Source organism: Ptychodera flava, chromosome 11 (assembly GCF_041260155.1).
Source record: "Ptychodera flava strain L36383 chromosome 11, AS_Pfla_20210202, whole genome shotgun sequence".
Classification (NCBI taxonomy): Eukaryota; Metazoa; Hemichordata; class Enteropneusta; family Ptychoderidae; genus Ptychodera; species Ptychodera flava.
The window spans coordinates 29,951,683-29,964,117 of record NC_091938.1 but is presented as its reverse complement, the minus strand read 5'-3'; the positions used below and the strand labels follow the sequence as shown (position 1 = coordinate 29,964,117).

At 38.0% G+C, this 12,435-nt stretch overlaps 1 protein-coding gene across 2 annotated transcripts in view; it reads left to right on the top strand.

Moving 5' to 3' along the window:
* LOC139144058 (uncharacterized) overlaps positions 1–12,435 on the top strand; it is a 118,114-nt gene that overhangs the window by 54,114 nt on the left and 51,565 nt on the right. The gene's annotated exons all lie outside the window — the stretch shown is intronic.

Sequence of the window (12,435 nt, the reverse complement as noted above, 5' to 3'; positions counted from 1 at the left end):
CAAAATCACCAATTTGGCAGCAGAGACGAAGATTCAGGTTTGCATATTACAATGTGTTTAAATGCATCTCAGTATTTCCCGTGGGTGGTTTCTGTTCCATCTATCCTTGGATTGAACAAGTGAGCGTAATTTACAACTTTATTATTCATGCATTAGTTTTTTTTACTTAATTTATTCTTTTGTGACCCCTTCGCCAAGTTATAACTGTCCATCCCTTACTGGGTAACAATTATTTGCATATAAGGCATTGTATTTAGGTGTTTGCACGATAAAATATATGATAACTGTCACTGCAATGTAGACAACACTGACCACAATTATGGCGCCTACAAATATTTGAACTCGTGCTATACAATTCAAATTCAGGAGCGAAAACGTTACGGCGTGGAATTCCTCACGGTTGGCGGTTTTTGTAGTCTCAACAATTAACAATGGCATAATGTCAAGATGGTAAATATGTAAATGTTCCTGTTGTTACAGAAAAAGGGGCATTTTTAATTCTTATACCAACATGGGTAGATCAGAGATCATGATAAAACCTTAAGATCGTATGTAAAACCAGCCTGGGTTAATTATTGATTAATTTATCTTAGCACTGTAAATTTTTTCAGCCAAAGCTAGAGCACTGGACTCTAAACGGTTTATCACTCTTTACTTTTCAAAACTAAGTGACACAGTTCCTCGTTTCCAACAAAGCCTTTTGCGAAATGCGTTCACTTCATTGACGGGAAACTTTTATATAGAAAGGGAGCGGGGAATGTTATTCTTTCAAGTTCGCTCTGTAGTCGACAATTTGGAAAATTGTTAGGGACTAGGAAAGGGGGAATGAGATCATGTGCTAGTTGTGGGTGGTTATTGGGTGTCTTGGTAATGATAGAGGGCTAGCTTTCTTAGCTCCCTAAGAATTTTACGAATTATGCTTTTCAAAACACTCGCACTCATAGCATCTCCATGTGCAAAAAAAACTTTTAGGATACATGTAACATTTATCAAACCAGCCAGCTGGCTGCAATATACACATGCATGCATTCACCAAAAACCATAAGACTGCGTTAAATCCATTGGTTTTTCTATCGTAGTCGAACTCGCAACCTATACTTTACTTATACCCACCTAGCGAAGAAGGTTTTTTTTATCCGACATCTGCCCCTCACTCGTCAGATTTCCAAGTCAAGGTATATCTTACTATGAAAAGTATCGGAATCTATGTTTCGTGATTTTGAAAAAAATATGCATATTCAAAAGCGGTGTCATCATGCTAGATTTCAAGACAAAATGGCGAAATTATTCCTTTTTGTGCAAAAGAACCTACGAAATATGATGACTCAGTAGTTTTTCCTTGTATTTTTGATAAACGTATAACCCTTATTGAGTGGTCAGCAGCACACATCTTTCTTCATACAATCCAAAAATTGTTCGTAAAGGAATGCTTACAACTCTCATGATCCTGCAGAAGCTGACGACATGTTTGAGGACTGACTTTGCCAACAAATAGTGTGAGCTGCACGACATCAAAGAGTGTGGGCATAGGAACCAAGCTGTGATAACCTATCTATAAATCAAACTTCAACGATAAATACATCAGAGTCCCTCAATTGAAACATTCTTGCATGTCTGCGTATTTCGTAGCAGCTAGCACACAGAAATATACAGCTATAACTGCTTTTTGCCTCGCTATCGACTTTCATAGGATAATCATTTTTATTTGAAGATGTCTTATATGCAATAGTAAAAATGGTCCCAGTGCTTGTCAGAAAGGTGTAACAGTACAGTTCTCAAGTTCTCAATATATCATTATCCTGGGGAGTATTTTAAAATGACTACTTGGCCCTAACTTGGTCTTTTTCTTACTCTTAATGGTAATTATAATTGTAAATACAGAACAAATAGCGGTTTCCTGTAAATACTTTTCATTGTATAAATAAAGGGTTTTGCCATAATTATGAGGTGATTATAAATAATTGGAGCAATTTTGTCTCCAAACGGTACATCATGAAGGAAAGGTCTCAAAACAAGAAAAAGAGCTTCTTTGTAGAAATTATAAAATCAATCATGTTTGCATTTAATTTCAATTCACAGTAAAAATAGCATCACGATCTCCTTGATAGCATCGGTCCGCTTTGGCTGTCGCTTTGTATATTGTTTGTTGAGACACTCCACACGGTATAATCCAAGCTAAAGCTTGCAGTGCACTTTGAGAGGGGTTAGACTTTGACTTGTCATAAAATATTTATGATCGCAACCATCAATACATCAAGAGGGCTCCTTTGTAGCAATACAAATATGTCGTGAGTGGTGGCTTAGTTGACCCGGATATACACAACAATGGAAATATAAAATGAAGCACCCGTCTGAGTGTTGCGTACACGACTGCATAGTTGGCGCTTACCTTGTAACTCAAGTGACGATTGATGGGTCCCCTGACAGACCCTTCATGCCTATGACCTACATTAACTGGGTCAGGCCGTCATGCACAGTGATACATCCTTCAGGTAGGCACAGTGCACAAACTGATCGAATATGCTCAATTCCGCTCAGCACAGCTGCATGTTGTAGTGGAGATCGGAAAAAAAATGTGTCAAATAAAATTTCGGTCTCATCAAACTGTATTCTCATTTCTGAAACTTGTCACCACCACCTCTTTTCAAACATTATGCGACTTTCGTCAATTTTAGACCTGAGAGTGCTCCAAGAACGTACAGAGCAACAAATCAGCGACGTGTGTATGTATACGTTAAGGTTAATACACTCTGAGATGACACTAATATTGACAATTCCCTCGCATTTCTCAGCTCTACGGTAGAGTATTTTTGCATTATGCAGCTGAACATTTACGTAGGCTATATGTGCAAACGTAAATGTTACGTACCGACCTACCGAACGACCGATGCATGCATGCATACGAATACGTACATGTACGTTAATGTACATTCATAGAACATACTGAATGTATGTATATGTAAGTTGATACATATACACATAGAAAAAAAAACTACATAGATGCATGATCGATCTTACCGAGAAGCAAGCTGGTTAGCCTTCCCGACAAATAAGACGTCGGCTTACATACATATCGACTAGGTGAATTGATTAATTGAACCCGGAACTGTCACTTTACAAGTTGGCTACTTCCTGGTGACCGTTCTAATCTGCAGGATTAAATGCTGTTGTTCAGCCGACAACAACTTTTGCTGTCTGATATAATATGAGTAAGCAAACTCTCAGAAGTTTTTGCATCACTTTTCCCGCGGAAAATTATCGAGAAATGTTAGTGTAATGAAATGAATGTTTTAAACCTCGCGCTAGCTTGAATTTACACTGAGGGAGAATACATATTCGAGAAAGTTTTTCGCCTTTCAAATTTTGACGATCGATTGCCAGCCTGCTCATGTGTCAATGTGGCTCATTTTGAAGCTTGTTGACCAACATAATTATTCAACGAAAATTTTACGTTTAATTTTTCTGAGGGATCAGATAGCGGGCACTGTGAATTAAGGAAACGTCTTTCGCATTGTTTGTACGGAGACTATTTTTGTAATGTTTGATCAAGACCAATAATGTTTTAATGTTTTATTGAAGGAAATTTAAGCAAAACTTTGAACTTTCAGTTTTGAGGCACGTACTACCTTAAGCAGATTTTTAACAATTCGTCGTCATTTTTCTCTTTTTTCTTTAAATCATTCGACGGCCTCAATGCAACCTACGTAGCTATCATAATCTGAGTAACTACCAAGGAGAAGTAAAATAACCTGAATGATTGATGTTGATTTCTTCTTTGATTAATTTCTTCAACGTGCAAACACAGTGCTAGGTAACTGTCAAGGTTCTAAGGTGAAGCACAATGCCAGATCTTATTCTCGATGAAATATCAGTGGCACTCGACCCGCCGAACAAGTAAGAGTGATTGAACTCAGCTCAAGCTGAATATGAATTCAGATACAATCCTACGTCGCTTCTACTTTGTGCTCGTTCTCTGCTCATTCGTGTTTGTATCCTCGGATGGAGTTTTCCGGCGAAGGAGAAGAAGCCCTCCGCCGCCACCCTGTAACCGTCGAAATTGCCAGGTTAGTGGCTGGTCTTCGTGGTCTGCATGCTCTGTTCCATGTGGTACTAGCGGTACACAGACCAGAACAAGAACAATCACTGTGAATCCGAGCTGTGGCGGTTCAGCTTGTCCGATACTGACAGACTCGCGTTCCTGTAATAATCCCAGTTGCCATGGTCACGGCACTCCTCTCTCTTCTTCCTGTGACTGTGTAGACGAATGGTGGGATACTTGTTGTGATAAACGTGAGTACAAAATCATGGAACTATACCAATTAATACTCAGTACAATATAGAAATAAAGGGCTACTCGCTGACCATTAATGCCCGACGGACATCCTAAAGACGCTTTACTTTCGACTTTTCAAAAAAAAAAGGACTAGAAAGGTGTATAACACTAGTAGCAAGGTTATTCAAAAAATAACGTCAAAATACCGGGGTACATCTGCAGCAGGATACACTCGGACATAAATGCCGGTGTTTTGTATTTTTGCATTATGCAGCTGAACGTGTACGTATATGTGCAAAGTTAACGTAAATGTATACGTACCGACCTACCGAACGACCGATGCATGCATGCATACGACGTACGTACATGTACGTTTATGTACATTCATAGAACATACTGAACGTATGTATATGTAAGTTGATACATATACACATAGAAAAAAAAACTACATAGATGCATGATCGATCTTACCGAGAAGTAAGCTGGTTAGCCTTCCCGACAAATAAGACGTCGGCTTACATACATATCGACTAGGTGAATTGATTGAACCCGGAACTGTTACTTTACTAGTTGGCTACTTCCTGGTGACCGTTCTAATATGCAGGATTAAATGCTGTTGTTCAGCCGACAACAGCTTTTGCTGTCTGATAAAATATGAGTAAGCAAACTCTCAGAAGTTTTTGCATCACTTTCCCGCCAAAATTTATCGAGAAATGTGAGTGTCATGAAATGAACGTTTTAAAACCTCGCGCTTTCCGACAGAGTCAATTTACGCAGAGGGAGAATGCGTATATGCCAGAAGTTTTTCGCACTTTATATTTTGACGATAGGTTGCCAGTCTGCTGCCAATTTGGCTCATTTTGAAGCTTGTTGAGCAACATGATTTTTCGACATCTTGTTTTGTATGAATATTGAAGATTTAATTTTTCTTAGGGATCAGACAGCGGGCACTGTGAATTTAGGAAATGTGTTTCGCAAGTATCATACTTTGCTGCAGGAGATCACTATTTTTTAAATGTTTTTGATCAAGAGAAATAATGTTTTAATGTTTTATAGAAGAAAAATAAGCAAAACGTTGAACTTTCAGTTTTAAGGCGTGTACTATCCTCAGCAGATTTTTAATAATTCATCGTCGTTTTCTATTTTTTCTTTAAATCATTCTATGACCTAAATGTAACTGCGTACGGTCAAGCTGTCATAATCTAAGTAAGTACAAAGGCGCATTAAAGTAACCTGATTTATGATTGATATTGATTTCTTCTTTGATAAATTTCTTCAACGTGCAAACATAGTGCCAGGTAACTGTCAAAGGTCAAGGTGAATCACAACACCAGACCTTATTCTGGATGTCATATCAGTCACACCCGACCCGCCGAACAACAAAGGAAGGGTGATTGAAGTCAGCTCAAGCTGAATATGAATTAAGATACAATCCTACGTCGCTTCTACTTTGTGCTCGTTCTCTGCTCATTCCTGTGTGTTTCCTCGGATGGAATTTTTCGGCGCAGGAGGAGAAGAAGCCCTCCACCCTGTAACCGTCGAAATTGTCAGGTTAGTGGCTGGTCAGATTGGTCTGCATGCTCTGTTCCATGTGGTACTAGCGGTACACAGACCAGAACAAGAACGATCACCGTGTATCCGAGCTGTGGGCGGTTCAGCTTGTCCGACACTTCAAGACTCGCGTTCCTGTAATAATCCCGGTTGCCATGGTCACGGCACTCCTCTCTCTTCTTCCTGTAACTGTGATGACGAATGGTGGGATACTTGTTGTGATAAACGTGAGTACAAAATCGTGGAACTATACCAATTAAATATCATTACATTACTCATTACATGCCCATTACATGCAAGATGATATGGAATCACTCATATTATTCCATAGATTGGTTTACTGATAAGTCTAGCCAAAAGATCTTGACAGACATCAAGCAAAACGAAAGGTTAGAAAAACTGTATGAAGTCTTGTGGTAAGGTGAGAAAAATTCTATCATGGCATAAAAACCTAATACAGATATCACAATTCGGAATAAGATCATACCAGGTTGTGTCTTTTAGTCACAGCGGCATATCTACATGCACGGTCCCCTGTGGAGGGACCGTGATACATGTATAGCAGTCCGTTCTCATCTCATTCACAGTTCTTTGTCCTGTGCGTAACGCACACTGTGATAGATCTAAAGCAAGCGACGACCACCGTTACTGGAAGTAACTCTTCTGAAAGGCATTATAGCCGCAAATCTGACAGTAGCCATAAGCATTTTGTTGTAAGTTGTTGTCTTGTTTTAAACTATCCCATGACAGTTCCGCCTCGAAGATGACATATCTGGAAACTCTAAGGTGGTTGGTGCCCACACTGTACAACAAGGGGTAGGGGAAGCTATACAAATTAAGTATACAAATGATAATTATACTCAGTATCCTAATAACAAGGTGAACACGACCCTGCGTACACCAGACTTCAAAGTTACTCCAACTGAAAAGCAATTGTACATCAAATATCATAACATAAAATAAAACACTAAAACCCTTACGTCGTGCAATTTCGGTCTCAAACTAACAAACATTACCGTGTATTATGGCGGTGTTGAATAGTGTTGCATTGCTCGATCAATCGTATGATTAATTGATCTTTTATAACAAATGTGGCCGCTGTGACTTTGTACTTGTCTATAGAATAACTCAAAGTGGTATGGAAAAAGGGAGACTAACATGACCCAACGTTCTAGTTGTAATTTTAAAAGATATGGACTCAGTCATGAACAACCACCCTGAAGTATTTCAATATATCTCTCACAAACACAAAGCTTACGGGAATTGTAATGTGAGCTTGATGAAATTAGTCTCAGAGAATAAGTTAAACAACTACTGTTTCTTTTTTAATGTTTTTCCACTACCGCGATATGGTGAATGTTTGAACCAAGGTTATGGTTTTGGAAAGTCAAGCCACGTCCCCCTCCGGGCTTTATAATTCCATCAACTTAATGAAGGCGATCGAAGGATGCCGGTAAACACATCGACAGGTGTTCTCATCGAACAAATGTCGAACGTATCTCTATCTCTCCGTTTTTTCGGCAATGTTTTAACGCACAGTCGGATTTATTAACTATAATGTATGAATCCATGTATATTTTGATCACAAAATACCGTTACAGAATAAACGGCGGAATACTTCAAGAAGCCTATACAGGCAGCAACAACCTCTCCGAGTCCGATGAAAACCGCATTGTAAGATCGAAAAACGGCAATGATAGCCGTTCAAGCGCCAATATTGACATTCACTCTTTCAGCATTTTGTTCAGTATGTGGACTGTTTGTTAATCTGTACAAGATATCGACACTTTACGCTTTTGGCGAGGAAACACAGTGCATTCGCGTATAGGGTGTATCGATTTGTTATTGATGACCATTGAAGTGATGTCAAGCAGAAAGGCAATAATCAAAACAAACAAACAAACAAACAAACAAACAAACAAACAAACACAATAATCACAATGTATGTATGTATGTATGTATGTATGTATGTATGTATGTATGTATGTATGTATGTATGTATGTATGTATGTATGTATGTATGTATGTATGTATGTATGTATGTATGTATGTATGTATGTATGTATGTATGTATGTATGTATGTATGTATGTATGTATGTATGTATGTATGTATGTATGTGTACGCACGCACGCACGCACGCACGCACGCACGCACGTACGTACGTACGTATGTATGTATGTATGTATGTATGTATGTATGTATGTATGTATGTATGTATGTATGTATGTATTTATGTATGTGACAGTGTATGTGTATGTGGGGTGTATATCGAATGCCGCATAGTTCGAATCCTATCAAGAATTTACCGATTTCGGTTATATAAACCATAAATGCATGAGGAAATGCATACCTACGTAAATGAGATATTAAGAATATGAGTACACCATAATCTTGGCAGCTTTAGGTTGTTTATGGAGTCAACATTGCATTCCTCTATGGTTTATTATACCCACGATCTAAATAGCATCGCGATCTCCTTGATATAATATCAGTCCGTTTAGGATGTCACTTTGTATTCATTGTTTGTTGAAAATTTTTTGTTGGTGGTTTATTCTGCTTGCTCACTGAATCTTACATTTTACCTCTATGGGGTTTAACTCTGAGTTATCGTGTAATATTTGAGCTAACAACCATCAACAACAATCAAAATCATACATCAACATGACTCCCTCATTCTAGTAAAAATGTTTCGTGCGAATTAGATTTATTGATCCGAATACAACGATAGAAAAAAGCACCTGTCCTCATATGCATGTAACTGTACTGGATTTCACACTTGGCGCTAAAATTGTAAATCACGTAATGATTAATGAGCCCAATTGACAGATCTAGATCATGTAAGCGTCACCATTGAGATGACTCAAGTCGGCATGCATAGCAACGTATTCTTCAGGTGTACAGGAAGTCGGAAATGGACGATAGTATCACTAAAAGAAATGGTGGTCACAAATGAAACAAAGGACCACACAGTTTGACAAACCTTAAATCTCTAAAAGTTTACGGCTCAAAATTTGAAACGTTTCCGTCCGAAGTATGAAACAAAATTCAGCCGAATTGATCACCTGACACCGTGCCAGGGACGCGATCTGTCGATTTCCGGGTCGCTTGGTGACCTGGATATTTCTATCGGAAGATATTTATTTATCTGAAAGATGTACGCAACACGCATGGATTTAGGACAAGGCATAATTAATTTTACTGCGCCTTACATGCAAAGAGTAAAACTGTTTACATTCGTTTGGATGAACACCTGTCTGTTGACATCAAAGTGGTCTAAATACTAATTTATTATATTATCGGAGGATATTTCACACGCTGACGATGGCATTTATCAATTGATAGCCAACACAGCTGTTAACGTATCAATAGCGCGATTAGTTTAATTTGCGTGACCTAAAAGTGTCAGACTACAGAAATGATACAGTCGTTGTCAGTAATTTTTGTAATTTTGAAAGCAAAAAATTACTGTGTAGTGGTTTTATGTTCGATCATTAATGAAAATTGTCAGAGTTGCAGGTAATTCGTATGTCAATGCTCCATTTTTTCACTTAACATAATGGTTTTTTTTTTCACGTCAGTGTAGCATTTCTGAAGGTCTATGATTTTAGTTAATTTTTGTAATTTTGAAAGCCAAAAGTACTGTGTAGTTGATTTTATGTTCGATCATTAATGAAAATTGTCAGAGTTGCAGGTAATTCGTATGTCAATGCTCCATTTTTTCACTTTAACATAATGGTTTTTTTTTTCACGTCAGTGTAGCATTTCTGAAGGTCTATGATTTTAGTTAATTTTTGTAATTTTGAAAGCCAAAAGTACTGTGTAGTTGGTTTTATGTTCGATCATTAATGAAAATTGTCAGAGTTGCAGGTAATTCGTATGTCAATGCTCCATTGTTTCACTTTAACATAATGGTTTTTTTTTTCACGTCAGTGTAGCATTTCTGAAGGTCTATGATTTTAGATGTCGTTCTGTCAAATACAGATGGGACTTCGATTGAAATGGAAGTTTGTAGCACCCTATGCACAATAATGAAAATTATCGAGACAAAAACGGACAAAACGTTGAAATAGAGGTAATTATCAACCGTTTCAATTATTCCGTTTGCATTTTATACTAGAAAGGCGTCAGTTAACATCTCAAAGTCCTTATGCATATGTAAGGAAAGGTAAGGTCGGATGCCTAAATGCGACAGGTATAACAAAGTCTTCCTCCTGTACAGAGAATTTGAGTGGCACAAACTGGTGGTTTGGTCATATGTACCACAGAATGTTATAATTGTAAACAATATTCAATCTAATAATGACATGAGCGTTTATATTATATGAGCTAGGGTAGATTATTTCGCGCCTTATCTCTATATTGCTTTTATAATCCGTGTATATCCAGGCAAGCGGGAATTGCGAATTTTCTCTTCACCATGGTAACATTTATTAAACGAAATAGTTAGAGACAGATTGCTGTCGCACAGCATGATTTAAAATGTTATGAATGATTGCAACTGTTACCAAGACACCCATTATGCAGAGCCACACCCAAGACACACAAACCAAAACTCAGTGTTAATCCCAAACCCTGGCCATTTCGAGCCGGGGTTTCATTCATGTACGCCTACGGTAAAGCAAGCAGGAACTGGCTTGATCGGTATTCAAACCATCATGAAGCTTCTCCAAATTTTGATCGTTCTGATGGTTATGGAAATCTTCACATTTTCCGATGGTGTTTTTAGACGTCGTCGGCGTCGTTCCTGCAGTCCTAGCAACTGTGCCGTCAGTAACTGGAGTGGCTGGTCGGCTTGCTCTGCTCCGTGCGGTACTTCCGGGACACAGACAAGAACCCGATATGTTACTCGTCAAGCGAGTTGTGGAGGGTCGTGTTCGTATCAAATGAGTCAAACCCAACCTTGTAACGTACCGGGATGTCACGGCCACGGCTCACCTCGTTTAAGGGACTGCGATTGCGTAGATGAATGGTGGGATACCTGCTGTGATAAACGTAAGTCGGATTCTGGTCAGATCACGATCATCAGATAAATCATTTTGATAACATCTACCATTTATTATTTTGAAAATTACAAACTACCTCAAAAGAGGGATAAAACTGCAGCAAGTGTAAATGAATACAGTAAAAATTGGCCGACTAGCGGGAAATACGACACTCGTTAAATTAAAGAATTTTACTGTATTTATCATTTTGAAATCAGCATAACCGATGCTAACATCATGAGATCGCGTAATGCAGACATTGTGTTTGATTCGTTGTTTCTTCAAAGCCCCTCCCCTATGATGAACCTTAGATTAGACAGGGGTATAAACAAAGCCCCTCTTCAGAGACAGATAATAGATGATGGCTAATCAAAACATCATCATATCCATTATCGCCCAAAATTGACATGGTTAAATTACACATGTATTTGCTCAACGGGGTGGGTATTTATCAGCTTCATCTCTAAACAAATTGACTGACCGTTCACAAATGTCAAAGAAGAATAAGATTCAGATTCAAATTCAAGAAACTTAAATATCTCCTACTAAATTTATACGTGATTCTTAACACCAAACACACAATACAATACAAGAATTATAAAACATAACGTAACGTAATACACAAAACAAAGAAAGTTAAATTTGCCAGAATGACTGGTCATTGCCCTAAGTATAAAATTGAAATGGAATTCCGAATAAAGGACTAAAACCGTGTAAAAAGTCAATATCAATAACAACTAATGAAAGAACCACGAATAGAAGACTGCCCCTTTAAATGCAATGTCAAACTATACAGAGCGATATGTCTCCAACCATGTTTAGACATCCACAGTTTCTCGAACTCAGAGTTAAAATGTACAGACGCTTTCCAAGTTGCACTTTGTTGTAAGTTTGCAGCGGTGCAACGATTGCATGGGGTTTTATGCATTTTCTACTGTATCAAATATGAATAACTGTGTAATTATGACACAGCTACAACCTGCCAACATTTTAAAACTTCTGAATAGTGTGCAGTTCCAGAGAAGTCACTGAGGTACTCGAATGATCTATCAAATCGAACTGGCGGAAATGTCATTGAACGATTTTAAAATAGTTTGCGTCTACGTATTACAAATAAACTTGTCAACGTTTTCTTCAACAGAATTTGTAGAGTACGAAAAGTGTTTGTTGCATGTACCGAGATAAGCTTAATCGACGACTACCTTGCCTGGTTAAACTCAGTCATTATTTGGTCACACCGATTTTCCTAACGTGCTGGTTACTAGTATTGAGCAATTTTTACATGACGTGTATTATATGTTGCCCTCTAAACAACGCCACAACAATAATTGCTGAACATTTTAATCGTGCATTCGCCTGCCAAGACTTCAATACATTACATGTTACACGGTAGTAGTTTTAGGCTAGGGATACGCAGTTTGAAAATATAAATTCCTACTTAATATAATGGCTGTGATATCGAAACTTATCTACTGAACGCAATACTCAGCTTTTGCTTAAAATCACAGCAGTACAATCCACATGAGATGCACATTTATTTAACACCTCATGTGATTTGCAATATGTTTTCAACGTGACGAAAATCTTATATGCTTTGACATATGCTACAAATATTTCCTTGTTTCGG